A 26,950-nucleotide genomic window follows, 5' to 3' on the forward strand; every position below is an offset into this window, starting at 1 on the left:
ATGTGATTGAATTTTTTTCTTATTATGGACCTTATTAAACTTGTAAGCAATCTGGTGCTGTGGCTTTGGTATTTAAAAGAGTTTGCTGAATTATTTGTTACTTATGTGACCGTCCAGAAACACATGTCTGCTAGCTACAGATGTGACGCTTGAGTAACCTGGCATAGAGTACATCACAAACTTTATAATCTAGGTTTGTTTTTGTGGTGTTTGGTGCTCTGGGTTAATCTGCAAAATGAGTTTGATTCCATTATGTCCCTGTTTTTGTAAACACTTAATTTTGATTTGTCCTGAGTGCACATGGCTGTGCAACTGTACAGATAGAAGACATTAATACAGGTCCTGTCTTGTCATTTGTAAGTGCTTGAAAATCTGAGGATGTGTTCTGGTTTTGTCATGCCTGCCTTGTTGCGCTTATTCTTATGGTTTGGTTACTATGTATTTTCTGGAATGTTCGTTTTCAGACTTTCACAGGTTCCATCAACAAAACTGTTCTGAATTCAATAGAAGCAGTTTAGTTGGATCAGACCCTGGCAGGCTTTCTGCAACAAACTCATCCATTCATTGACTGCATCACATGGCGAGACAGCAGAATAGTAGGCAATGCAATGTTTACAATTTCCTCTCCCATGATGCTTTGTGTCCTGCCTCTGTTTTATCGTTGTGCATATTTAGACACACACTCACATTGTTTCCTCTTCATGTTGGTTCTTGCCTTGTATTTAACTCCCTGATAGCATGGGTGAACGTTGCATCAAATTATTTCATGTTAACTGCTTTGTCTGCTGAAAGAGCTATTGCATATGAGGAGATTAGTGTGTGTGTGTATATATGTTTCAGGTACAATTCAAATCAGTATGCATAAGATATACTCTGCTTCCAAAATGCTGTTGGCCATAGGGCTTCCTTTTTTATAAAAGTTTATTATTGCAAAAAGGATTTAACATTGTTAGTTGATGATTATGCTGTAGCTTTCCAAATTTTGTATTTTTAACTTGAACTAGAACATTTGTTAATAAATATTTGTCTTATATGATCAGACATTGAAGAAAAATTGGATTTAAATTGATGAAAAAGTATGAAATAAAATATTTGTTCCGGTTATGTAAAATAAAGTTTCAGTTGTTAAAAGCAACTACTGCTGTGCATACATTATGCATTCACTAGACCGATGAATCATATGTATGGGTACAACTGATCAGCTATTAAGTATGTTTAAATAATTTCTACCTCGCATTAAAAATGTCTACGGCAACTCATTTTTCATGGAACACTGATAGCAGTGGGATAACGGCCCAGCTGTCCTTTGCAGAAATAGATTCTAATCTCCAGTTCTGTATACATGTCTGTTCAGTCTGGCCACCAAATACCCCTTTCCTGGGAATTACCCTGGTCCAGGAGGGTAGACCCAGGCTTCGACCCTGGAATTTACCATGGTTTTTCAGAAATAAATTACAAAAACCCGGGTTGCCAGCTGTCTAAAAGGGTGCAACCCGGGTTTTTGGGATTAATACACAGAGAAAGGCACTGATTGGCTCTCATGGTGGGGTGCTGGCTGATTGGCTATGAAGGGCAGTACAGGAGATTGGAACACCAGCCTCATATATTGCCACTTACTAGTAGATAAAAACATGGTCATTGGTGCATCTTCATATTATCCCCACTGATGACTGTACCCAGAGTGTAGCACCCATGGTGACAGGAAAATTAGCACCAAACAGTGTACAACACACACACACACACCCTAATAGGGAGTGCAGTTAGCTACCACTATGTAACATGTGCAGGAAACAGGCGATGAGCCCTGGTGGAGGCAGGCAGTAATCGGGTCAGCAAGGCTTGGAGTTACCCTGGCCAGTAGCAGCAGTGCACATACTGGACAAGGACAAGCAGCGATCAGAGGAGCACCTGGGCTGCAGGGCTCAATCTCTTCTCACACTCTGCAATCCACACACAATGTACAGTCCACACTGATCTCGTCACTTCTACACATTAATCCATTAAACCAAAGAAACTGTACATTTCTGATGATACACAGGTTATTGCAGGGCTGACCAGGGTTCTATGGTGAAATTCCCAGGTTAAATGTACTGTGTGAAAGGGGGTAAGTGTTTTTCGCATGTCCTACCCAGGTTTTTGGATCCGAGAAAAACCTGTGTTTTTGGGATTATTCTGTCTGAATATTAATCTTTGTGTGACTGCTGGACTTTAAGTGTGTCATATACTATCTACTGGTTTACTGGTCTTATTTGTTATTTAACAGCGTGCTGGAAATTGGTCAGTCACAAAGCCAACAAGTGGAAAGGTAGACATTATTCTATAACCACATCTGTAGCAGATGTAATGGTGTAGCTACTTTTTAATAGGAATCAATAAACAGTGTGTGTGTATATATAATATATGTTTCTGGCAGCATGGATGGTACAGAAGTGAGCATTACTGCTTAGCACAGAGGTCATGAGTTCAACTCCCATCCATGGCAAATTTGTCTTGAGTCTGTGGGGGGGTTTAAATGTTTGCCACCCATCCTGCCACCTGTGTGTCCGCCGACTGTAGTCACATGTTTCTGCTGATGGGCGCGCTGACATAATTTTAGCTCGCTACCTCTGTGGGCGGGGAGCTAAAGGTCGAGAAAAGTCACATGTTTGGGTATGCCAATCAGGCTTTTCTCGCCCACTAGTTTGGTCGTCTTTAGCCGCTTTGCGCACCTAAACATGACATTTTAATGGGTGCAATAAAAAAAATATTGCCCGTGGTCTCTTGTCTAAAATGAGAGCCTGTATGTTCTCCCTGTATTTGGTTTTTTTTTTTTTTCATACTCCAAAAAATTATAATATACAGGTAGGTTAATTGGCTACGGACAAATTAACCAGGATGTACATGTACATTAATATGGTGGGGAATATTGATTGTAAGCTCCATTGCACTGGTACATAGGCATATAAACTTGAGGTGGCACTCTGGTCAATAACAAGTAAACAACCTCTCCGGTTTGGTAGATGAAACTCCAGTTTGTTTACTAAACTGGAGTTGTTTACATGTTCTATCTGTCTGTAAATATATTTCACTTTTAGCAACATGTTTGGTGGTCTCTGGTCACCCCTGTTTCCTCAGTTAAAGCAATTGGACCCTGGCCTGTAAGTGCAGACAGTGTAACTGGGCATGCGGACCTTTCTCTATATTCTGTTTTGATTGTGTTTACATCTGGTGGTCTTGCTGATCTTTAACTGATAATTGTTGCTGCAAGTTTAAGGTATTTTATCGGTTTTTAAATATGCTTCAATTAGTCAGGGAGTAGAAGAGACTTGTTTGTTTTTGTTTTTTTTTCAATATTATTGAGTACCTCAAGTATTGATAAACTGCAGGAACACACATTTCAAATTCTTGGTTTAGGCTTAAAATGTCAGCTGGATTCTATTTTGGGAAGGCCCTGACAATAGGGGCTGATTCCAGAAAGTATGTAAACGGGATGGTGGGTGAACTTTGCATGTGCAGAATGGGTCCTGCATGACCACTTGAAGTCCGTCCATCCCCCTCTTCTTCTTTTTTTAAGAAGTGCTGAATAGAATCGACCCCATAGCGTCAAACGCTAGCTCAAACAAAGAGTATACAAAGAGTATAGTTGGTAAAACTAGACAAGTCTCCTCCTTTTTAGTGCTGAATGTTTACATTTTGTAATGTTAGAGCTGCTAACAAACCACATTTCCTGTCCTAAGTAGAGCTTGCAGCTTATGTTCTAGCAGTTGTAGAGCCTGAGGGTAAGGCCTCTTTCTAGTATTTTCTGTGTTATGTGATGGTATGAGGTATTCAGTTCCGAAGGTTTGTTATTGGCAGGGCTATTTTAGTGTGTTGGTTTAACAAAAATATTTACTGGCTTTGCGCGCAGTACATGAAAATATAAATATATTATGACATGATTGTATGCTATTTACTGTTTGGTGTTCTAAATGAATACATACAGAAGTTGAAATACTGCCAAACAGTAAAGTAGCAGGGCCTTAAAATTGTGTGTATTAGGGGGTGATTCAGGTTGGTTTGCAAAAGCAAACTCCTTTAATGGACAAACACATGTGCCCTGCAGGTGGCGCAGATATAAAAACATCATTTGATGGCAGATAAGAACCATTTGGCCCATTTAGTCTGCCCCTTTTTTTACCCTTCAGGTAATCTCAGCCCTTTTTGATCCTTATTTCTTTGTAAGGATATTCATATGCCTATCCCAAGCATGTTTAAATTGTTCTACTGTCTTATGTGGGGTACACACCAGGACGATTTGGCCCAAAATGAGCCAATTTAGATACAATCAGGGCTGTGGAGTCGGTAGATAAATGGTCCGACTCCAACTCCTCGTATGTCTGCCCTCGACTCCGACTCCTCTGTATTAATATGCGAATGTATTTGATACATTCCTTGAAGGAAAGAAAGGCAACATACATATTATTACTACAGAAACTAGAGGCTGGGAAGCCAACAGTCTACTGTATTGAACAGTTTAAGCAAAGGACAAACACAATGTCCTGAAGTCCGTTATTTTGTTTCTGTGCAGTGTAAATATTGGCTTTGTTAATCTTATAGTGTGTACACACGGTTAGATGTAGTTTCCGATGTTCCCGATATAGGGAACATCAGAAGCCAAATCGCATGCTTTTTTAGGGCTTCCGAGCCCGATGCTCTGCCGATGCACGCTCCTGTGTGAGCGCATATCGGCAGCCAGATAGAGAGGGCAGGCAACACTATATGGTGCAGATCTGCACTATATAGTGTAAATTGTGCCCCTCTGGCATGCCGTGAGATGCGAGTCCCGATGAGATCTGATCGCGTCGGGACTCGCATCTCACGGCAGCATCTGCCGTGTGTACTTACCATTACACTGCAATTTAGATACAAATTTGAGCACACCCCACCCAAATGTAAAAGAGGGTACACACGATGAAATATGCACTATGTTTCTATTACATTTTTGCTTATAGAAGCAAATTGAATGCACATCAAATGCTTTTAGCAGCATTCGATGCAGGTTCAATCCCAATGCGCGTTCACGTATAGTGGGAATCTGCCATGCAAGACTGTATAGTAGAAATCAAATGGCATATCAAATCAAATGCCAGATCTAACCGTGTGTACACACCTAAACATTCTCTGCACATGTTACATCAGCCCCACCTGCAATGCACATGGTTTTGTCCATTAAAGGAGTTTGTTGGCAAACCAACAAGAATCACCCCCTTAATCCTCTAGGTCAGTATGTCACATGGCTATCTTGATGTATATTGTCCTCCGAGAGTACTTTTTTTATTTTAATGTTTTTGTTCTGAGCCAAAATGCTGTGTTGCTTGCTGTATTCGTAATTGGTATTGTAGGCATTTTTTCCCCTTTGCCTTGTGATTTACTTAAAGCTGCCCACTGATTTTATTTTTCTTGTTAAAATAAGAGTGTTTTGCATGCATTTTTCACACTAGGTAAATGAGTGTAAACAGGTGTAATGACTAAAGCTTTGCTTTAAGCACATGCATGTTGACTAATGTTTTGTTGCGTTACAGTAGTATGTTTTTAAACACTTTTTCTGTTCCAGTTCACTTGGACCAGTATGAAACTATATAATCAAAATGCGCCCTGCTTCCCTGGCAGCGCCCTGTTAAAACAGCCTGCCTCCAACTCTTATGATGATACCAGGGAAGCCTGGCGCCGCAGTATATAGCGGTGGCCGGCGCTTTCCCTGCAGTGGAGAGCCCCTTTTCTTGACGGCGCGGCCCGGGCACGCCCCTTTTTTGACGTCGGCGGGCCCGGTCCGTCCCCTTGACGCTGCCCCTGTCCAGCGGCGCCCTGCCCGCCACTCTTCCTAGAAGGAGGAGAAACCCAGACGTGTGTGTGTGTGTGTGTGTGTATGTATGTATGTATGTATATATTTATGTGCCACCCACTTGCAGCAATGTATAAACCGTACCAATTTTATCTTTCAACATATATATTTATATTACAATATTTAGCTTAGAAAAAACTTTTTTTCATGGGATGACCTTTATACCCCTTTCACATTACAGCTAAAACACGGTAAATTGCCAATTTTAAATTGCTTTAAAACATTTCTAGCTGTAATGTGAAAGGTCCAGAGACCATTTACCGTTTTTAAAATACCTGTAATCCAAAACGGGTTAAAAGCAGTGTCCTACCCGTTTCAGAGCCAATCCATTAGTAGTGTGAATGGCTCTGAAACGGTATTTACAAGTCATGAGCAGGTCACAGAGGGTGATAGGCTATCTCCCTTGTGATCTCACTAGGCACAGGCAGGAAGTAAAGAGCAGACTTTTTTTTTTTAACCCATTGCATACTGTGCAGGTGTTGGAATCATTTGGTCAACATTTCTACTTTTTTTTTTTTACCTTACGTTATTTTTACCCACCCCTCCTTTTTATGATGTAAAAACCTCATATGTGAGCCTGTGTCCCAGAAATGTCCATTTAAAATGGGATACGGTTGTATTGTCGACTGCACTTATGTCAACAGTCATTAGGTCGACGGGTGGCAAGGTTGACAGGGTTCTAGGTTGACATGGGACAAGGTCGACACATGCATTAGGACGACATGAGTTAGGTCGATAGGGGTTTTTTTCACTGTTTTTTGAGCCGACGTGTGCCGAAAGGCAGTATTTCATGCCCTACCATCCACTAGGGCATGGTGGGAGAATAAAATAGTGTGCCGAGTGTAGCGAGGCACCGTGCCCAAAGCATTGCGAGGGGCTGTGGTTCACTTCCAACTGTGTCCATGACATTCGGGTCAAAAAACAGCAAAAAAACCACGTCTACCTAATGACCTGTTGACCTAACCCATGTCGACCTAACGCATGTATCAACCTAAACTCATGTTGATCTTGTCCTATGTTGACCTAGACACCTGTTGACCTAGAGCCCTGTCGACCTTGCCCCCTGTCGACCCAACAGTGTCAACCTAACGACTGTCGACCTAAGTATGGTTAATAAAACGATCCACACCCTTTAAAATGACATCCACTGTTTTCTATGGGTGAAATGGGTTGAATGTGAATAGTACAAAAACGGTATTGAAATGGTAATCTAACAGTTACAACGTGCAATGTGAAAGGGGTATAACTGGCTTTAGACCCGTGACTGTGTAAAACATATTAAAATAATTGTTACTTTGTATATTTTACATTGGTTTGATTGAAACCTAAAACAAATCATATAACCCTACCAAATTTGCAATAGTTTGATTTCCACATGCAACGTACACTCATTGCGAGCAGATATATCTTTGTGTAATATTTGTTAACACGTTACCATGGAAACACATTGTTTTTATTTGTTCAAAACTCAGGTAGCAGCAGAAGCGAATTGTGCTAGAGCAACTCTTAATGGCAGCATGCTGTCTTATAGGGAAAAAAGGAAGGAGCTAAGCTGTCCTCTAGCCAGTACAAGCATATTCAGATTCTTCAGAGGCTCTTATTGGAAACCTAAATAAATGTATCCAGTTTTTTAGGTAGCGGCTAATGTTCACATACATGTCGTGTATGAATAAGCACCACACTGTACCCAGCTCACTGTGCATTTGTAAGATGGAGTGGCTCCTTAATAAGAGAGTACATAAATAATAGATTTAACAAACAAGCTTTCCGCGCAGAGAATTTTAATTTTGTTCTTAGAGAGATCATCTTTATTTGTCAAGGCACTCTTGGGGAGGTACCCAGCCGAGAGTATGTTTCATTACCACTCGCTTCTGCTCAGAAGCCGTGTACAGTGAGATCACACGCCAGTCACATACACACCCTGACTGTGCCTTAGCTTGCCACTGTTTATGTACCATAAAAAGTAACTCTTTGTCAGTGTTTAATGTTAAGCCCGCCATACATTAGCCCGACTTGTCCTAGGGACAAGTCGGACCCGATTTCCCCGGCAGCTCCCCGGGAGGTTTCCATCATGATAAGGCACTTGATGTTCCAAGTTGTGCATATGATAAATCGCCATGCGATTTATCATATAAAACTCCCGGGGAGCTGCAGGGGGAGAGCGGGGTGAGGGACACTGGGGAGCAACAGGGGGGGAGCCGGGCATTGTAGCTGTCAAATAGGCAGCGGGCGGTGGGGGGGCGCTGGAGAGCCGGGCTGGGGACACAGGCAGCAGCGGGCGGGGGTGGACGCCGGTGAACGGAGCTGGCCGGGCGCAGCATGACCGGGGACGGGGAGAACGCTGCAAGAAAAAAAAAAAACATTACAAATGAATTGGAAGCCAGTGATTGGCTGAGAGCTCTCTCAGCCAATTGCTGATTGGCTGAGAGAGCTCTCTCAGCCAATCACTGGCTTCCAATTCATTTGTAATGGTTTTTTTTTTTCTTGCAGCGTTCTCCCCGTCCCCGGTCATGCTGCGCCCGGCCAGCTCCGTTCACCGGCGTCCACCCGGCGTCCACCCCCGCCCGCTGCTGCCTGTGTCCCCAGCCCGGCTCTCCAGCATCGCCCTCCCCAGCGTCTGTCACCGCTGACGCTGCCCGCTCTCCCCCTGCCTGGCTCTGGCGTCCCCCGCCCGGAGGCTGCACATAAGATTTAGGAAATCTTATGTGCAGCCGGTCCGACTGCCCGACTCCGATCCGATGCGCACGGGACCGCGCATCGGATCGGGGGGGCTGTCAAACCATGCGATTTGGCCCGATTTCATGGCCCGATTCATCCGAATCGGGTTAAATCGTGCCCAAATCGTATAGTGTATGGGGGCCTTTAGACATAAGTCATAAAGCAAGGGACATTGTTTCTCTGAATAGCCTATCTTTTTGTGGTTTTAGTTTGATTAAATAGTAAAACTGTAATGCTGCCCATACACTTGTGAGGTATAGCATGCAATCATTCGATTTTGACCACATCTGTTCGATAAATCAAATGATTGTTTGCACATTTTGTGTACCATGCCACACGATGCACAGGCACACCTCTCGGATCTTGCGTCTCAATATCTTATGTTCTGCACATAATAATTATCGAATTGTACGTGCGGTAGGATGCTGTTATGTGCACATTTTATTTTTCTAACTGCGACTTTCGATTCCTGAAGATTTCTGGTCACTTCCTGGCCACTACTCTACCATCCACTGTGCACATGACTGGAGAGAAGGCTGGAAGCACCAAGCTACAGAGGAAAAGGTAGGCAGGCTACACCACTGGCCACCAATGTATGCTGTTTAACCATCACTGCCCACCATTTTACTCCCCACCATTTTACTCCCCACTGCAAGCTGCTGGCTCGCCCTGTGCTCAGTTATGCAGGCCCATGTGCACACCGTTTGCTGCTCTACTGCTCACCATTATGCTGCCTTACTGCCCACTGCACACCATTATGCTGCTGCACCTGCATACTATTATTTTGCCCCACTGCAAGCTGCTGGCCACGCCCTCTCCACCATTAAGCTGCCCCACGTGCACACCATTAAGTCGCAGCACCCTGCACATGCAAGCGCCTTGAGTCCTGTTAGAGAAAGTGCGCTATATAAATTAAACTTACTTACATCAATGTATTATCAAAAACACATTTAACCAAATTTAACTACAAAACAAACTTTACTTAACAACAATAATGCAACTTTTCTCATGTTTATTAATTATTTTTTTTATTTCTGCAGAAATCGAGATTTTTTTTTTGTTTTTTTAAATACGGCTTTATTAGCCTATACCGGGAGGAGGAGTGTCTGTGGTTTATGTCATCCCCAGACTATAGCAACAAGCAGAATAGGGAGGCTACCTATAAGCTCCAGGCCAACCTACTTTGCTGCCTCGGTGACATGAGTGCGCAAGAAATTTGACAACATATGGACAGTCTTCGTAAAAGAAAACCGCAAGATCGAGGAGTCCAAGAGGTCGGAGGCTGGTGCAGACAAGGTCTAAGTGCCACAGGTGTGGTATTTCAGAAACTGAAATTCCTCTTTGAGAAGCGGTCACTGAAGGAGTCCCTAGTCATGATGGCAGAGTCAGAGGAGGTAAGTCAGGATTTGGAGGACGACAGTGGGGTAAGTGTTTCTGTAAAAATGTATTTTTATGCGATGGCTTCCTCATGCCATGTTACAGCTCCCTCCCATTGAAAAAAAGCATTGTAGCTTTCCCAGACCTGGCCCTTGCAGTGCTGCATAAGGTTACTGCAGGAGCTGACACCAAGGAAATCTGCACCTAGCTCCACTGGCTGGTTCGGGTCTTCTGGTCCTGCTGGGAGCAAAGGCATTCTGCTGGTGACCTTGCGTCTGAGCATGTTGTGCAGTAAACGGCATGCTGTTACTGCATAGTTAATTTTGTTCAGCCTTATGTTGATGAGTCTGTGGAAGATCCTGAACCAGTTGCTGAGAATGGCAAATGCATTCTCAACAACCCGGCGTGCCCTAGAAAGGCGTTAATTGAATATGCAGCTCTCGTGGATCAGGAATCTTTGTGAGTAGGGCCTAATTTTATGTTTGTGCACTGCGAAGGCCTCGTCTGCCACAAACGCAAATCTCAGGCCATTCTTTGTCTGCTCAGCAGGCGGAAGATGAATGAAGTTGGTGGTGAGCCTATCCTAGACCCACCATCTGAGCTTTGGCCAATTTTCGCAACATCCAGGAAAATGAATTCATAGTTTGCGTTGACCACCACCATGAGAACAAGGCTAAAGTAGCTGTAACTGAAGTAATCTGAACTATTGTTGGTAAGCTTGGTGATGCGCACATGCCACAGTCTGGGAAATGCCAACGACTGTCAAATTCCTCTGCTGGCTTGCCATTCTTCCACACTTGTCGGGAGCAGTAAAACAAAAGAGAAAAGGTTTTAAAATGTAACAAATGTTTTTTTTTTTTTCCACTACAGTCACAAGACCTATTATAGACATCTAAAGACCTCAGTCTATTATAGACATCTAAAGACCTGAGCTACAAGTCACATCAGTCAAGGAATCAAGATCTCCGCCACAACAGTGTGCCAGCAGGAAGACACGTAAAACTAAATTTGTGAATGACCCGCTACTTTTGGAGGCACGTTAACAACTGCTCCAGAAACCGGATGATTTTGATGTCTTTTCCTCGTAGGTGGTCAAAACCATGAGGAAACTTTCCCAGCAACAGCAAGAGTGCCTGCACCTGGCGTCAGAGGTTTTGTACAAGACACTCACAGGCCAAGTGACACAAGATTGGAACGTTCATGGGCAACAACCTCAACCATCTGCTCCTCAACAGCTCACCTACCCTTCCACCAGTGACCATCCTCATCAGCAGCCCACCTACCATTCTGGTTATTCACAATCCCTGGCCACCCACTTACCAACCTCCTCCTCTTCAAAACAACCACCCTGCCCTTACTGTCAACCCCATCCTCCCTTCCACCACGCTACAGTCTCCTCCTCAATTCCAATCTCCTCCCGATTTAGCTACCCTTCCCAAGCCAGCCACACATCCACCATCCCCTCCACAATTTCTACCTCATTGATGTTAGACGGGGATCAGCAGGAGGCGGTGGAGACAAATCTTTTAAATGTAGGGTGATTTTTTAATAAAGTCGATCATACTGAGACATTTAAAACCTCTATTTAAAGTTACATTATTGTAAAGTTTGTAAAAGTTTGGCCATGTTAGCTGTTTTCCAAAACCATATTTAATTTAAGATCTATTTTTTGGTTCACAAATTATGAATTTCCTGATATGTTGCAGCAAATGTGCTGTATTCTACTACTATGATGTTGAGTGTTGCCGCTACCAGGTGGACAATGCACACCTGCAGCGAGGGGCAGGTAGATGGTATCGGGGCCCTAACTTCGTACACCAAGCTGCATGTGCATTGTGCCCCTGAATGTGAAGTCCCACCATAAACACATGTATTACAGTGCACCAGTTTTAAAAGGAAAATTCACATTTTAAAGATGCATTACTGTAAAGTTTATAGTGTTAGAAAAAGTTTGGCCTTGCTGACCGCATATTTTGATAAACAAATATTCATTAGATCGTATGAACGGAATTTAATGTATGTCCATTATGTAGTAGTATTGTATTTCTGATGTGCTACCTTCCTTTTTTTTTTTTTTTTTTTTGTATCCGCCCCCCACACCCCACTTTTATATTTCACCAATTATGTAAAACTTCAATAAACATTTAATTTGAAAAAAATATATTAATTTATGTATATCCACCTTTTTTATTTTATGGTTCACAAATGCATGCCCTGATTAATTACAGCAGATGTGCTACACTCTGCTACTACTACGCCAGCTTATATTTCTTTACTTATCACAAAATATCTCCCATCTCGGCCACTAGAAAGAACTGCGTCTCTCTTCTGCTCGGATCGGTATCTCCCATTCGGGGACCCTTTTTTAGAAGGAAGTGATGTTTTAAAATAAAAAAAAAACTATATATTAAAAAAAAAAACATTTTGTGAAAATGGCAAGGAATGTGTGGTTGTCATTTTCTTCCCTTACAATACTTGTACTGAAGCATCTTGATAATGGTCTTGTAGGTTTCAGGTATGATGTGTCCCGAAGCCTGTGCATAGATGCGTATCCCGTACTTCAGGTCCTGATGAAATGGCTGCCCAGTAGCCAGGTACCGCTGGGTAGCCACAAGCCTCTCCTGATCAGAGATAAGAACACGCCATCTGGTCTCCTGCTTCTCAATATAGGGGGTCACCAGACCCAGCAACTCATGGAAGGTGTCTCATGGAAAATTCTCAGGATTATTTTTTCGTATATGAGCCAGGGGGGGCATGTAGGAACGATTAGCCCTTTGCAGTAACCAGTCCCTCGTCCAACAAGTCCTCTTTCTGAGCTGTGCTTTCTCCCGGTCTCCCCTCACCTTGAGCACGGTGTAGCACATCAGAGCCCGATAGTGGGCAGAATCCATTTCTACACACAGCAGGATAAAAGCACTTTGTAATGCCAGGCAGAACAAAGCTGTGCACAGTAACTAGCAAAGTGCAACGAGCCGCAGGTATAAACCAAACCTCTCTAGTCACAAAGCAAACAGGAATGCAGGGAGTTAAAGTGGCTGCGCGTGTGTGTGTGTATATGTGTGTGTGTGTGTGTGTATGTGTATATATATATATATATATATATATATATATATATATATATATATATATATATATATATATATATATATATATATATATATATATATATATATATATATATATATATAATCTCTATATCCCAGATGACCCCTGTTTAAATTTTTCAATATCTGTTTTGTACTTTTTAAGTACAAAACGCATCTTATGTACAATTATCTTGTGGTGTTTATGGACTTGTGTGGCGCGATGCGCGTTCCCGGGAGCCCGATATTGTATGTCTAAAAAAGTACGTGCTGCACGTACTTTTTAGACTACATCTGAAAATTAACAGTACAAACATGGGTTCATGTTTGTACATGGGTTCATCGCATCGCATGCATCCAAGTGCACATCGCATCGCAAGCTGGAAAAATTGTATAGAACCATTGTACAGTCAAAAACGCATAGCACAGTAAAATTGATGCGTCTGTGGGCACCTTAAGTGACAATTGAGGGGTGGAAAGGAGGTGGCAATGGGAACTGAAACGGAGATGTTGCGTTGTTTTATGAACGCCCGGGCCAGTGTCTTTTCAACGTTGCAGCAGAAAACATTAATTTTTTGTAGGTCAATTTAAATAATTACTTTTTTCCGTGGATGTTTATAAAATTATAAGCATTCTGTAATGATAAAACTGCATGTGTTTTGAATCCGATGTTTGCTTTCTCTGCATGACTCTGTGTGACTCTGTGCTGATTTGTACAACTTTCTTAAAGTATGAAGGCGGATGTTCGTGTTCAGAGCAGAGAAAGGATCTTGACTTCCCTGCTGTTTTCATACTGAAACATCACCTGGCTAGATTACTGTAAAATACAGATATGGCCTGGTTCTCTGCTCATTTATCTAAATCTTTAAAAAGTTTTTCAAATGAATCGATCTATAGTGTAGAGCAGGGGTTCCCAAACTTTTTTGAATCACGGCACCCTAGAGCATCAAAATATTTTCAAGGCACCCCTACTTATCGAGAAATTCAGAAAAAAAATATTAAATTAAGTGCATTGTGTTTATATGTCAGTTATGTGGTGAGGGACAGGATTTGCTTCTGTTTGTCCACATATATTATGATTGGCAGCCACAAGCACTTGTTTTGCCCGGTACATTGACCATAAATTATATGAATTGATCTTGGTCCACCAACCCAAGGCACACCTGCAAGTGTCATGAGGCACCCCAGGGTGCCTAGGCACACAGTTTAGGAACCACTGGTGTAGAGCATAAGCATGCCCATTTATTTCAGACTTATTCAACCTCCTTTATGTTAAAGGCAGTAATTAAGCCACATGTATTCTAAAACAAAACCATGGAATACATGATACCTACTTTAATGCAATTTCTCAATTCCTAAGAGCCACTGGGCCATGTTTTGGGGCTGACTATTTAGCTTGTACCCTTCTCAAATGGGATTTTTCACAGCGTGCACACACAATAGTTTGTTCACCGCCAGTTCCGACCTTAATGAGCATGATCAGTGCATATTGCCCTACGATGTCCCGTCACTTTAGTTGAGCGAGTGGGCGCAATATGAATATAGCCCATTAACTGAAGCAGTCAAGCTAAAATGACACTCAGAAATTTGCAGGGGACTCTTGGTGTATCTACTTATGACGTTAGACTTCATGAGGGAGCAATTTGGTTACTGCTCTGTTCGGCCATGAATACGCACCAGTGCCTATTTCTGCTTGCCCCCTCCTAAGGAGGTGAGCAGAAATCTCTGAAAATTAAATTTTGGTTTCTAATTTTTATAGTTGCAAACACTAGTTTGGACAAAATAGCTAAGCCCGGTCTACAGTATGTGAAGGAAATCAGTGCAAAAATGATTGGGTGCCAAGAGCCGGAACAAATATAGATTTGCGTTGCCACCAGATTGTTGACTTGATCGTTTCTTTTCTGGTTATCATTGCCTTTTTAGTGACCTTGTAGTATAAGGGGGTGTTCTGCGTAGTTGGCACCATTATTGATAAACACTGAACTGTACATTGTAAAACATGTATTGATTTTTAAATAACGTTGGTTTACAAAAACTTCTATAGGTTTTAGGTGTGAGATGAATTGTTTGTGGACTTCAGCCTTCAACTAAATATAACACCAAAATCTGATAACCCAAAAAGTTGCTATATGGTTTCCTAAAGGTGCCCACACATGGTGCGTTTTGCCCGGGCGAATCGCGTAGCACGAAAGTATGTGCTGTACATACCTTTTGGACTAGATCGCATCTAGTTGAAAATTTACGCTGCATTAGCAAATCATATGCGTTTTGAGCTATATGCGATGCGATCTATTCCAAAGCGTACGGGCCGCATCGCTCCGTGTGTGGGCACCTTTAGATCTAGTGTTCCCGCTAGGCTGTTTTAGCGGGGTGCTGCGCCCTGCCTGATTTTTAAAGGGCAAAATGCGCCCTGCCCCTCTAGCAGTGCCCCGCTAAAACAGCCTGCTGCCTGTCCTGCCGGAGTGCACCGGTGAAGCCCAGCGCCGCCATAGATTGCGGTGCACTGCGCTTTCCCGGCAGCTCGGGGACATAGTCACGGCCGGGCAAGCCCCCTTCGGTGATGCGGCGGCCTGGGCACGCCACCATTCGTGACGCGCCGGCCCGGGCACGCCCCATTTGTGACGTGCCGGCCCGGGCACGCCCCCATATGTGCCGTCGCCGTGCCTGGTCCGCCCCTCCAGCGCCCTGCCCAGTTTGGTTCCTAGAAGGAACACTAAGATCTACAGTACTTGATTGCAGACCTGTAATATATAGTATACAATAATATGCCTCTAAGCTTTTTAAGGGAGCGATTCAAATGTATTCCCCCCCTAAATGTTGATTTTGTCAATCACTGGCAATAATTCTATTCAGCACGATGTTAATAGCATCAGGAAGGAAGCCTGCTATTCAATTGACTCTACTGTTAAGCTCAACCTTGCAGCTCCCTGAGCAGAAATCGGAGTAAACTACTGCCACAATGCTGCTTTCTGCCTTTAGCATGGAGCAAACAGCAGTTAACACTTAAATTGTTTACCATGACTTAATACCTGGTTTATGGCACATCACCTGGCATTTCTGGACTAATTGCAGGGTGCAATGTTGACAATTGAATAGCACTGGGACCTCCTTACTAACTCTAACATTGCATTGAATTGTATTACCCCCACTGTGCAAGAACATACAGTGCAATGTTAGATTTTATTTTTTCTCCCTTTTAATTTCACCCCTTTCACACTGCACAAATACCCTGGATCGACATGCAGTGTAAGAGAGCCTTTTTAATATACCTTTCTCATCGCAAATGCCGGGTCACACCTGGGATTTGGACACGAGTACATCCCGGAAGCGACCCATCGTTTGCGAAGTGAACACCCCATAGTGACCTGGCAATAAACTGTGTTGCTGATGTCAGAAAGGGGGCAGAGTGGTGGTTTGGCAATGGGGAGGGGCCTCAGCGCTTGGAGCTGACCCTGCCTTCTCCATGTTATACCATTTCAAATTGCAAATGCCAGGTCATACCCAGGATTTGGACATGGGTCCGTCCCAGGAGTGACCCGGCATTTGTGAGGTGAAACTCTCCACAGCCCATCTGCATCTTTCTAGGGTAGATTATTATTATTATTTTTGTTTTTAGGCTTGTTCTGCTGGTATGCCAGAAGCTGCTTTGCTTTACTGTGCACAGTACTTTAGAGGAGGTTCGAATTTTTATTATCAAGATAAAGGAAGAATTTAATTAGGAGTGAGTGACCGCAGTGTAAATCTGTGACTAGCAAATCTCACACCCTCCTGAGGGGCAATCAGAAATACTGTTGCTTGTTGCCTCGGGGCTTGAAGCTGGATTTCGGTAAATTAATTTTACCTCTGCGTTTAAGTCGGACAATGCAGTATTCCGACTAACCCTCGCTCATTAATTGCAGCAAAATGCATCTCACAACTTAAATGCTCGGTTCTGTGCTGTCCTGTCCGTTATATAGCTGTTGGGATGATTACTACTTAATGAATATCACACAATATCCCTCCATAATTTGTACATAAATTTACTATTCGAGAGCCACTGGGATTAAAATGAAAATGCAATAGGAAGCTGTGATTTGTGCATAAGCGTGCTCTTCCTTTGCGTCTCCTGTTGGGTAGGGATGTAGCCAGAGCTTTGTCACTTGACTACTGAATGCAACATGTGCTTATATGGAAGCTGATGTTTATACCTAAAGCACACTGCATTCTTAAGGTTTTTTTTTTTTTTCTAGATGTAATGCAAGATCAGGGTCATTAAAATGGTGTTGAACAGATTATCCTGTTCATTAGACACATGTACACCTAGAGAGAATCTAAAAACTTTATAATTAAACTATATATTAGTGAGAATATCTAGACTATAATATAATGACAGGTTCTGCACAGTCCTGATGTGGTAGTGATGTGATGTGCTCTCTAGTTGTGCTGCAGCATATTTGCAGTCGCCTATGTAACCGCTAGTTCTGTGCAGGTTTGCTGATTTGTGTGTGTGTGTGTGTGTATATGTATGTATATGTGTATGTGTATGTGTATATATATATATATGTATGTATGTATGTATGTGTATATATATATATATGTATGTGTGTGTGTGTGTGTGTGTGTGTATATATATATATATATATATATATATATATATAGTCGGTTTGTAGGGCGGCACTCACATCGAATAACGGACACAGATGCGGAGCTGGATCAACGTTTCGAAGTTTAATAATTTACTTCGTCATCAGGATACATAAAAACAGTGCATAACATAACAGAATTTATACATACCAGACCCCGCGAAAAGGAGACGCCGTCCGCACGTTCTTCCGGGTCACGTGGCGTATGGACGTCATCATCCGGCTGCCGTTGCCATGGTATCGGCATAGCATTCGGCGCTCAGATGACGCGTCGACGCTGTTACCCGAGAGGCTGATGAATCGAGCTGATAGGTGCTTACGCAGCAGCCCGTCGTCATGGATACATGACGCTAGCTCGCTGCAGTATTCACCACAGCTAACATATCAGTTGTGTGTCTGGCAGCACCCTGTCACAAATACAGTAATACCCAGTACGAGTGATATTAAACTAGAAAAATATATAAAGTAAGTGAAACATTACACATAAAGCTTTACATAGGAGTGCTTGCAGAAAAAATTAATGCAACACAGATAACGGTTTTGAAAAAGCACCCATAATGGTTCATTATAGGCAATCAAAAAATTCAGAACAAGAATTGATTATCACTAGTCAGGTAGAATAATCTAAGGTAATATACATCAAAATTTGACATGCTTATAAAAAGCAGTGTAGCCCATGGGATTCATTCAGGCCACCCGGAGAGAGGGTGCCTAGTCTTTGAATCCAGCTGGCCTCTGCCCTGAGCAATTTGAGGGATCTATCCCCCCTTCTCAATGAGACAGGAATATGGTCAATAATGACACTTTTGAGGGATGCCACGCTGTGTTTGGCCTCAAAGAAATGGCGTGCCAGTGGCTGATCACTGCCACCCTTCTCGAACGCTGTTTTAATAGAGGATCTATGTCCTGCAAGTCTTTCCCTAAGGGTTCTTTGAGTTTTGCCAATATAGTTTAATGAGCATGGACATGTAAGCATATAAACAATATATTTAGTAGTACATGTCACCCGATGATTAATGCTGATTTTGATACCTGAATGGGGATGTAAGAAATATGGACCAGACGACATTGATCTACAAGACGTGCAATCCAGGCACCTATAGCAGCCATTCCTGGGCCTAAGGAATTGCTCACTATTTTGGTGTCTAAGACCTGTAACGTCAGCCTTGACCAAATGGTCTCTCAGATTTCTTCCCCTGGTATAGCAACTCATGAGACCCGTATCTGTAAGACCCAGTGTTGGGTCTGATTCAATCATGGGCCATAATCTCCTGCCCACACCACTGATGACATTACTTTCAGTATTAAAGTGTTGCACCCAAGGGAGCTTTTTAAGCGTTTTATCACGTGGTGTTGGACAGAGGAGACGGTCCCTGGATTGTTCAAGGGCTTTGCTTTTAGCTTTTTGTAATAGTGGCATTTGATACCCCCTCTGAGAAAACTTAGTCACCATCTTATCAATAGCCTGTTCAGCCAATACATCATTGCTACATATACGTTTGGCTCTCACAAACTGTGAGTATGGGAGGCCAAACTTTAAGCTTTTAGGATGAAAACTGGAAGCATGTAACAATGAATTAACATCAGTTTTTTTGGTAAATACATCAGTTGTGATCACACCATCTTGGATGTGAGCATCACATCCAAGAAGCTGACACAGTGTGTATCTACAGTATATGTCAACTTGATGGGACTCGGGCTATTGTTTTGGCGTGTAATCACAGACGCCAGGTCCTGGGCAGATCCCCTCCAAATAAGAAACAGGTCATCAATGTATCTGGCATAGAAGACCACCATGCCAGATACATTGATGTCCGTGAAGAAGATGTCACGCTCAACTTGCAGCATAAAGGTGTTGGCATATGCCGGAGCAAAATTACTGCCCATAGCACAGCCCGACATTTGGATATAGTAACACCCATTAAAAAGAAAATAGTTGTGCGTCAACACCATCTCCAGTAAACTCAAGAAAAAATCAACATTGGGTCCCTTATACAGGGCATTTCCTTCAATCAATCTCTTCACAGCCAGTAGACCTTGGTCATTGGGTATGACCGTATATAAACTTGACACATCCAAGCTACATAATAGGCTACCCATAGGGACACGGTCTATTTCATTAAGTCTCTCCAAAAAAGCAGTTGTATCGCGTAGGAACCCAGTAGTGGCTGTGACACATGGTTGAAGTATAGCATCTATATACGTAGAAACGTTCTGGAACAACGATCCACGTGCAGCTATTATGGGTCTGCCCGGTGGGGGCGTAACACCCTTATGAATCTTTGGAAGTGTGTACAGGAGTGGCACTGTTGGTTCAGGTTGACTTAATGCTATAGATAATTCTGAGCTAATTACACCAGCAGATACCGCCTCCTGTAACACACCATCCAATAGTCTCATAAATTGCTCAGTGGGATCCTTACGAAGCAATTTATACACATTAGTATCAGCAAGTTGTCTCTCAATTTCTGTGACATAATCTGTAAGATTTTGCAAAACAATTGCCCCGCCCTTATCTGCCACTGGCACGCCATTTCTTTGAGGCCAAACACAGCGTGGCATCCCTCAAAAGTGTCATTATTGACCATATTCCTGTCTCATTGAGAAGGGGGGATAGATCCCTCAAATTGCTCAGGGCAGAGGCCAGCTGGATTCAAAGACTAGGCACCCTCTCTCCGGGTGGCCTGAATGAATCCCATGGGCAACACTGCTTTTTATAAGCATGTCAAATTTTGATGTATATTACCTTAGATTATTCTACCTGACTAGTGATAATCAATTCTTGTTCTGAATTTTTTGATTGCCTATAATGAACCATTATGGGTGCTTTTTCAAAACCGTTATCTGTGTTGCATTAATTTTTTCTGCAAGCACTCCTATGTAAAGCTTTATGTGTAATGTTTCACTTACTTTATATATTTTTCTAGTTTAATATCACTCGTACTGGGTATTACTGTATTTGTGACAGGGTGCTGCCAGACACACAACTGATATGTTAGCTGTGGTGAATACTGCAGCGAGCTAGCGTCATGTATCCATGACGACGGGCTGCTGCGTAAGCACCTATCAGCTCGATTCATCAGCCTCCCGGGTAACAGCGTCGACGTGTCATCTGAGCGCCGAATGCTATGCCGATACCATGGCAACGGCAGCCGGATGATGACGTCCATACGCCACGTGACCCGGAAGAACGTGCGGACGGCGTCTCCTTTTCGCGGGGTCTGGTATGTATAAATTCTGTTATGTTATGCACTGTTTTTATGTATCCTGATGACGAAGTAAATTATTAAACTTCGAAACGTTGATCCAGCTCCGCATCTGTGTCCGTTATTCGATGTGAGTGCCGCCCTACAAACCGACTACATTGTGGACCCCTTGACTGGGATCATCCAGGGGAAGGCACCCCAAGTGAGTCCTGATTGAGGTGTGCTCGCCTATACTGAATTTATATATATATATATATATATATATATATATATATATATATATATATATATATATATTATTAATTTTTTTTCAGTTTGTTCTCAGAGTCAATAAATCTATTTTCATAACTGCAGTTTTACCTGCAACTTGTTTTGTCATTTAAGAGTGGAAGAAATACCCCATCATTTTTCTATATTGATGACCTATCTACCTCCAGTGGAAGTTGTAGGTCATGGGTAAACTTGAGTACTTATATGTAAAGCTTAATCTGTACCACCTTTCACCTAACCTAGTGGTTGTTAAAACCAGTCTTTAGAACTCCACAAGGTTCCAGATTACCTGTGGATTTTTAAAATGTGACAGATGGTCATTCACCTGTGCCACTGCGGAATGGTCTGGAAAATGTGAACTGTTTGGGGTCCTGAGGGCTAAAGCTCTATAAACACAGTGCAATTTTCACTAACTTTCTATTCGATTTTGAATACAGGTTGAGTTTCCCTTATCCAAAATGCTCGGGACCAGGATAATTTTGGATAACGGATTATTCCGTATTTCGGAATATTTTAATATTTCAATGATGTATTTTGAAGTATCTTGCATTTATGCTGTATAAACACATAATATACACACAAATATATTTTATTACCACATAAAATACACACAAATATATTTTAATTGTTCAAAAAACAAGGTTTCAAAAACATGAAACAAAATGTGTGTACGTGTGTACTATCTCAGCACTGAATTTGAATGCCAAGCAATCATTGTCTTGCACATATATAGTGCCAGTTACATATCATGTCCCCAGTGATGCTGTTACAAATGTCCCCAGTGAGTTTTTAGCAAAAAAAAAATTTTTTTTTCACTTTCTGGAATGTCCGTATTTCGGAATAATTCGGATAACGGATATTCGGATACGGGATACTCAACCTGTATATATTCAAAATCGAATAGAAAGTTTCAGCCGTATTTTGATGCAGATTCGATCCCGATGCATGCTCCCCCGTTTAGTGGAAATCTCACAGAAAAATAGATGGCAAGCATAGTACATATCTGTACTATATAGTCAAAATCTAATAAGTTTTGCTTACCATGAAATGGAATCGGGATCTAATCTCAAAGGCAATCGCACCATGTGTACACCCTTTTTTTTTTTTTTTTTTTTGAGAAAAACTACCTGAATACCACTACTGCTAATTGCCTGGAGCAGATGAGCATTTTTTCCTTCCTGTGTCAGATAATTAAAATTAATAAATGAGGAAAGGTTAACATGTTATATAACATTAAACTAAGATGTGTGTAAATATTTTTCTTTTCACATTCTGAAAAGCTGATGTATCCCTAGCCAGACCTGTTTGTATGCATTTTCTGTATAATGTGTGTTCAGCTGTTTATAGAAAGCCTTTTATAATGAATGCTTATTGGGGAAGCTTAGTGGGGTAATTCACTTGTTTGAGAGAATTCTGTGCCATGGCCGGGAGCTAATTCAGTTGTTTGACAAGCCCCACGCTGGTTGTACTGTATCCCTATTGACTCGTATTGATTTATTCAAAGTACATTCTCTGTTCAGATTTTAGGAAATGTTGACAACAGAAGAGTGAACAATGTGTTGGTCAACGAATTTAAGCCTGTAGCTTCTCTGACAAGGGACCCCACTTTTTTTGTAGGCCCTACTCCTATTGCTCAAAATAATTACCATAAAAAAAGCTATCACATTAGTGTAAGCTTGCTAAACCGGTGCTCTCTTAAAATACAGGTTAGTGACACCCACGATGTGTGCTGACAGCTGCACATAGAATTTATCTTATATGTAGTACGTCCAACCTGATGCTCACAGGACCAGGCATCGGGTTGGAGCGGATGTCAAACGTGATTTGGTCCGATTTCCCACCACGATCCATCGGATCCGGGTGAAATCGGGCTAAATCGAACTAGTGTATAGGAGCCTTTAGACTTAAGGTATTCTATCTGGTCTAAAGCTCACAGAAACGTTGCTTTAAAAGGTGAGGCAGTTACTAACACATCTGTTGTAAAGCACCTAGTCCTAGAGAAACGGCTGACAGGCTTAACTGCATTGATCAATACATAATATAAAACTACTAGGTTTATTATTATTCGTTAACATAGTAAGTTCAGAGCCTCTGTGACTTCTGTTTAAACCGTGTGGACACACCTAGGTGAAATGCATGCTTGAGGTCAGCCAGCCACAGAACTTGTGTAATTCATCAGTGTGCACGTTTGAAGGGATAGTATGGTAATCCTAATTATTGGGCATGATCGTAAATGCAGCTGGAAGTACAAATGGCAACCGTATAGAATAAACCACCGCTATACTGAGCGGCTGGATTGATGGATCGATGTAGCCAAATTGGATGGTGGTACTGTTGCCATTTATAAGTAAGCCTTTCAGTGATTGAGCACTCCAAAATACGGCTTTGTTCTTAGTGTGCCACAGGAGGTGCAAGGATGAAGTATTTTCTAGGTAGCAACTCATGCATAGTCATGTCTGATCTGAACATTGGCCTGGAGTCGGGAGAGGAATGTGCCATTATTATCACCATCTGCCACTATATATACACACTTGTCTTTCATTCACCTTGTGGATGCTCCCATTAATGATTACACCATTGCCTGAAATAAAGCAGCAGTAAAGGGATCAGTGGTATGGTTTATATAAAGTGATGATCCGAGCCAAGAGGATTGGTGCTCCATGTGCGTTTGTGTGACTGGTAATAAATGACATCTGATGCTCCCCAATCCGCAACGATAACTATATTTATAACAGCAATGTTTTCACTTGTACTGGAGGAGTGGAAATTTCCAGAAGTAAAGCTGCAAGAAGTCCTCAGTGGATCACAAGTGTTAGAGCTATATGGGCTTTATTTCACAGCATCTTCCTAGCTCTGCACCAGTTCAAAAGATTGAAAAATATGTTGATGTGATACACTTGGTTTACCACATTCAAGATGACTCCGGACTAGAAAGAAAAGCCTTTTCTCATGAAAACCTCTATTTTATTTGCTACTCATGTATGGACTATATATAATAAGTTGAAGTGTTTGTTCATGTCTGTCACATTGAGGAGACACCTTTGCACCCAGATCCTCCAAATTTGGCAACAAGCTACCTCTGGACCTGATAGCGTGCACCTTGAAGCCGTTTTTGGAAATTTCCCTTAGAAAGTTAAACGCCAAGGTTCAATTTGCCTTGATTAATGATCTGGAAAAAAGATTGACGATCTAGGAGACAGATGATGGAGGAACAACACCACACCTGATTTCATTGCTGTTATTTTATTATTATTTATTTACCGTCTCTTTTATATAGCACAGCATTTATTTACAGTTTCTTATGTAGCGCAGCATATTCCGTTGTGCTTTACAATTGGAAACAACAGTGATTAAACAAACTGGGTAGATACAAACCAACATGGAGGTAGGAGGGCCTTGCTCGCAAGCTTACAATCATTGAGTATGAATACAAATGCATTCTAACATTAGGAATAATTTGGGCATATACTACACATGACATATTGTATACACATACAGTACACAACATACGCACACACTACACACATAAAGGATGTATGTACCTCACACACTTACACATTAGACAGATACACACCACCACATAGCAACACACACCCACATTCACTACAACACGCACCCTAAAACAGTACAACACACACAGAACACACTTAAACATTGCACAGATAGACCAACACCCTATACACGCATATATGTAGCACACCTCACACTTACACATCGGACAGATACACACATCCTATACACACCCACATACCCTACGACACACACAAACAGTAAAACACACCTAAACACACAGAACACACAAAAATAGATGCATCATAGGTGCTAAATCCCAGGAGTGGATGTGGAATTCATCAATACACACAAGCCATCAAGTCAGGAGCAGTGTGTTTCAAACAACAACACCACATCTGATTTCATTGCTGTCATTGAGTATCAATGCAAACACATTCTAACATTATGGTGGAGGTTTTAACAAATTACAATCCTGGGCCTTGGTACACCATAAAACTAAATTTGACAGCAATTTTGGAAATTTTAAAAACCCCAAGGTTTTCCCGGGCGACACCAGACGGGTCAGCTAGTATGACATAAAACAATAGTTCTCATGTAGTGCACATAGACAGCACCTTAAATTTTATGGAAGAAAATAAAAAATGCCAAAAGTAGAATACAGAACGTTTGTCAGGAGATGGGTATATTTAATCCTGATTATCATCCGACACATCCTCATAAGCTTCAAATTTCCTCTTTAGCCTTACCTGCTGAATGAGCTAGACAGAATACTCCAGGGTATGCTCAGTCTGTTTACTGGGAAGAACAGCAGTGTAATGTTTTCTCTGTTTGACTTCCCCATTGCCAGGGAGATGAGGTTTCCAAGCTGTAATCAGGTCAGAAAGAATACTATTTGGTGGGATGGTGTTCTTTAACTCTGCTGTTCAAACCCTTTACAGAATGGAACCACTGACCAGATAAATAGATATAGATATATATAGATATAATATATATGCATTTCCACCGAACCTCACACCAGCACACATCTCTAAAGGGACAATGAAAACTACTTTTGGACTGAAACATCAACTTTGTACCAGCTGTATCTGTTCTTAAATGCAGAGTGATTGGCCCTATAGCGAGACTGTCCACCAGGCAGAGAGGACCTAATTGCGAACAGTTCATGACAGTATACAGAGCATACCCATACGTGACAGGAAAGAAAAGACCCTAACACTAATATAATCACTAACATAGAAGTTCCACAACAAAAGTGCACCTCAGAGTCTGTAAAGGTTCTGTTGTTTTAACGTCTTGTTGGGATACATCCCGTTCGAAAGAATCGTTGAAATTGTGTCCAAAATATCTTTTTTTTTTTAAGTTGGCAATCTTCCTTTTTAAACTTCAGTAAAGTCTTGGGGCAGTATTCAATGAAGATTTTCGGCATGTGCAGTGAAATAAAATTCACTGCACATTCGCCGCGTTCCGGAGGGCTGGAGCATTCGCTGCCAGCCCTCCCTGTTGCCCTATTCAACGACGCAGGGTGCTCGCTGCCAGGAGAGCTAGCAGAGGACGCGGGTAGGGAGCCGCTGCACTGCTCCTGCTCGTGCGTATGTAATGAGCAGGAGCAGTTAATATATGTATATGTAATGTGCGGTTCTCGGCCCCCTGCTGGCTGTTGTGTTAAAAAATAAATAAAAAAAATTAAATATATATTCACGTGCAGCATGCACATGAATAAAAATAGCATGCCCCTTTACTGAAAAAAATTAGGTTTTTTACACCAAAAAAAAAAAAAATCTATAATAAATATATATATGTATATATATATATATACACACATACAGAGTACCACAACACTCGCCATCCCTGCGAATGGGGTGCAAACAGCACTCGCCATTCCCAGGTTGGGGTGAAAGTGGCCTGTGACCACATGCTCTAATAAATACAAATACAGGGACTCAACACTCTCCATAATGAACTAACTCACCTTAGTATACAATTAATCAAATAAATAATGGGGTTTTAGTTCATGAATTGATCAATGCATTTAAGCTTGCAGCCCATCGCCAAGGGACCCCATTTCACTGCAAGTCCTACAGAAAAAATTGCTAGTGTAGGACTTGCAGTGAAATGGGGTCCCTTGGCGATGGGCTGCAAGCTTAAATGCATTGATCAATTCATGAACTAAAACCCCATTATTTATTTGATTAATTGTATACTAAGGTGAGTTAGTTCATTATGGAGAGTGTTGAGTCCCTGTATTTGTATGTATGTATGTATATATATATATATGTATGTATATATATATATATATATATA

General features: G+C 41.8%; 1 protein-coding gene across 6 annotated transcripts in view; it reads left to right on the forward strand.

Moving 5' to 3' along the window:
* FOXK2 (forkhead box K2) overlaps positions 1 to 26,950 on the forward strand; it is an 81,879-nt gene that overhangs the window by 1,317 nt on the left and 53,612 nt on the right. The gene's annotated exons all lie outside the window — the stretch shown is intronic.

The sequence above is a fragment of the Crinia signifera genome, chromosome 6, assembly GCF_055691185.1.
Source record: "Crinia signifera chromosome 6, ASM5569118v1, whole genome shotgun sequence".
NCBI classification, from domain to species: Eukaryota; Metazoa; Chordata; class Amphibia; order Anura; family Myobatrachidae; genus Crinia; species Crinia signifera.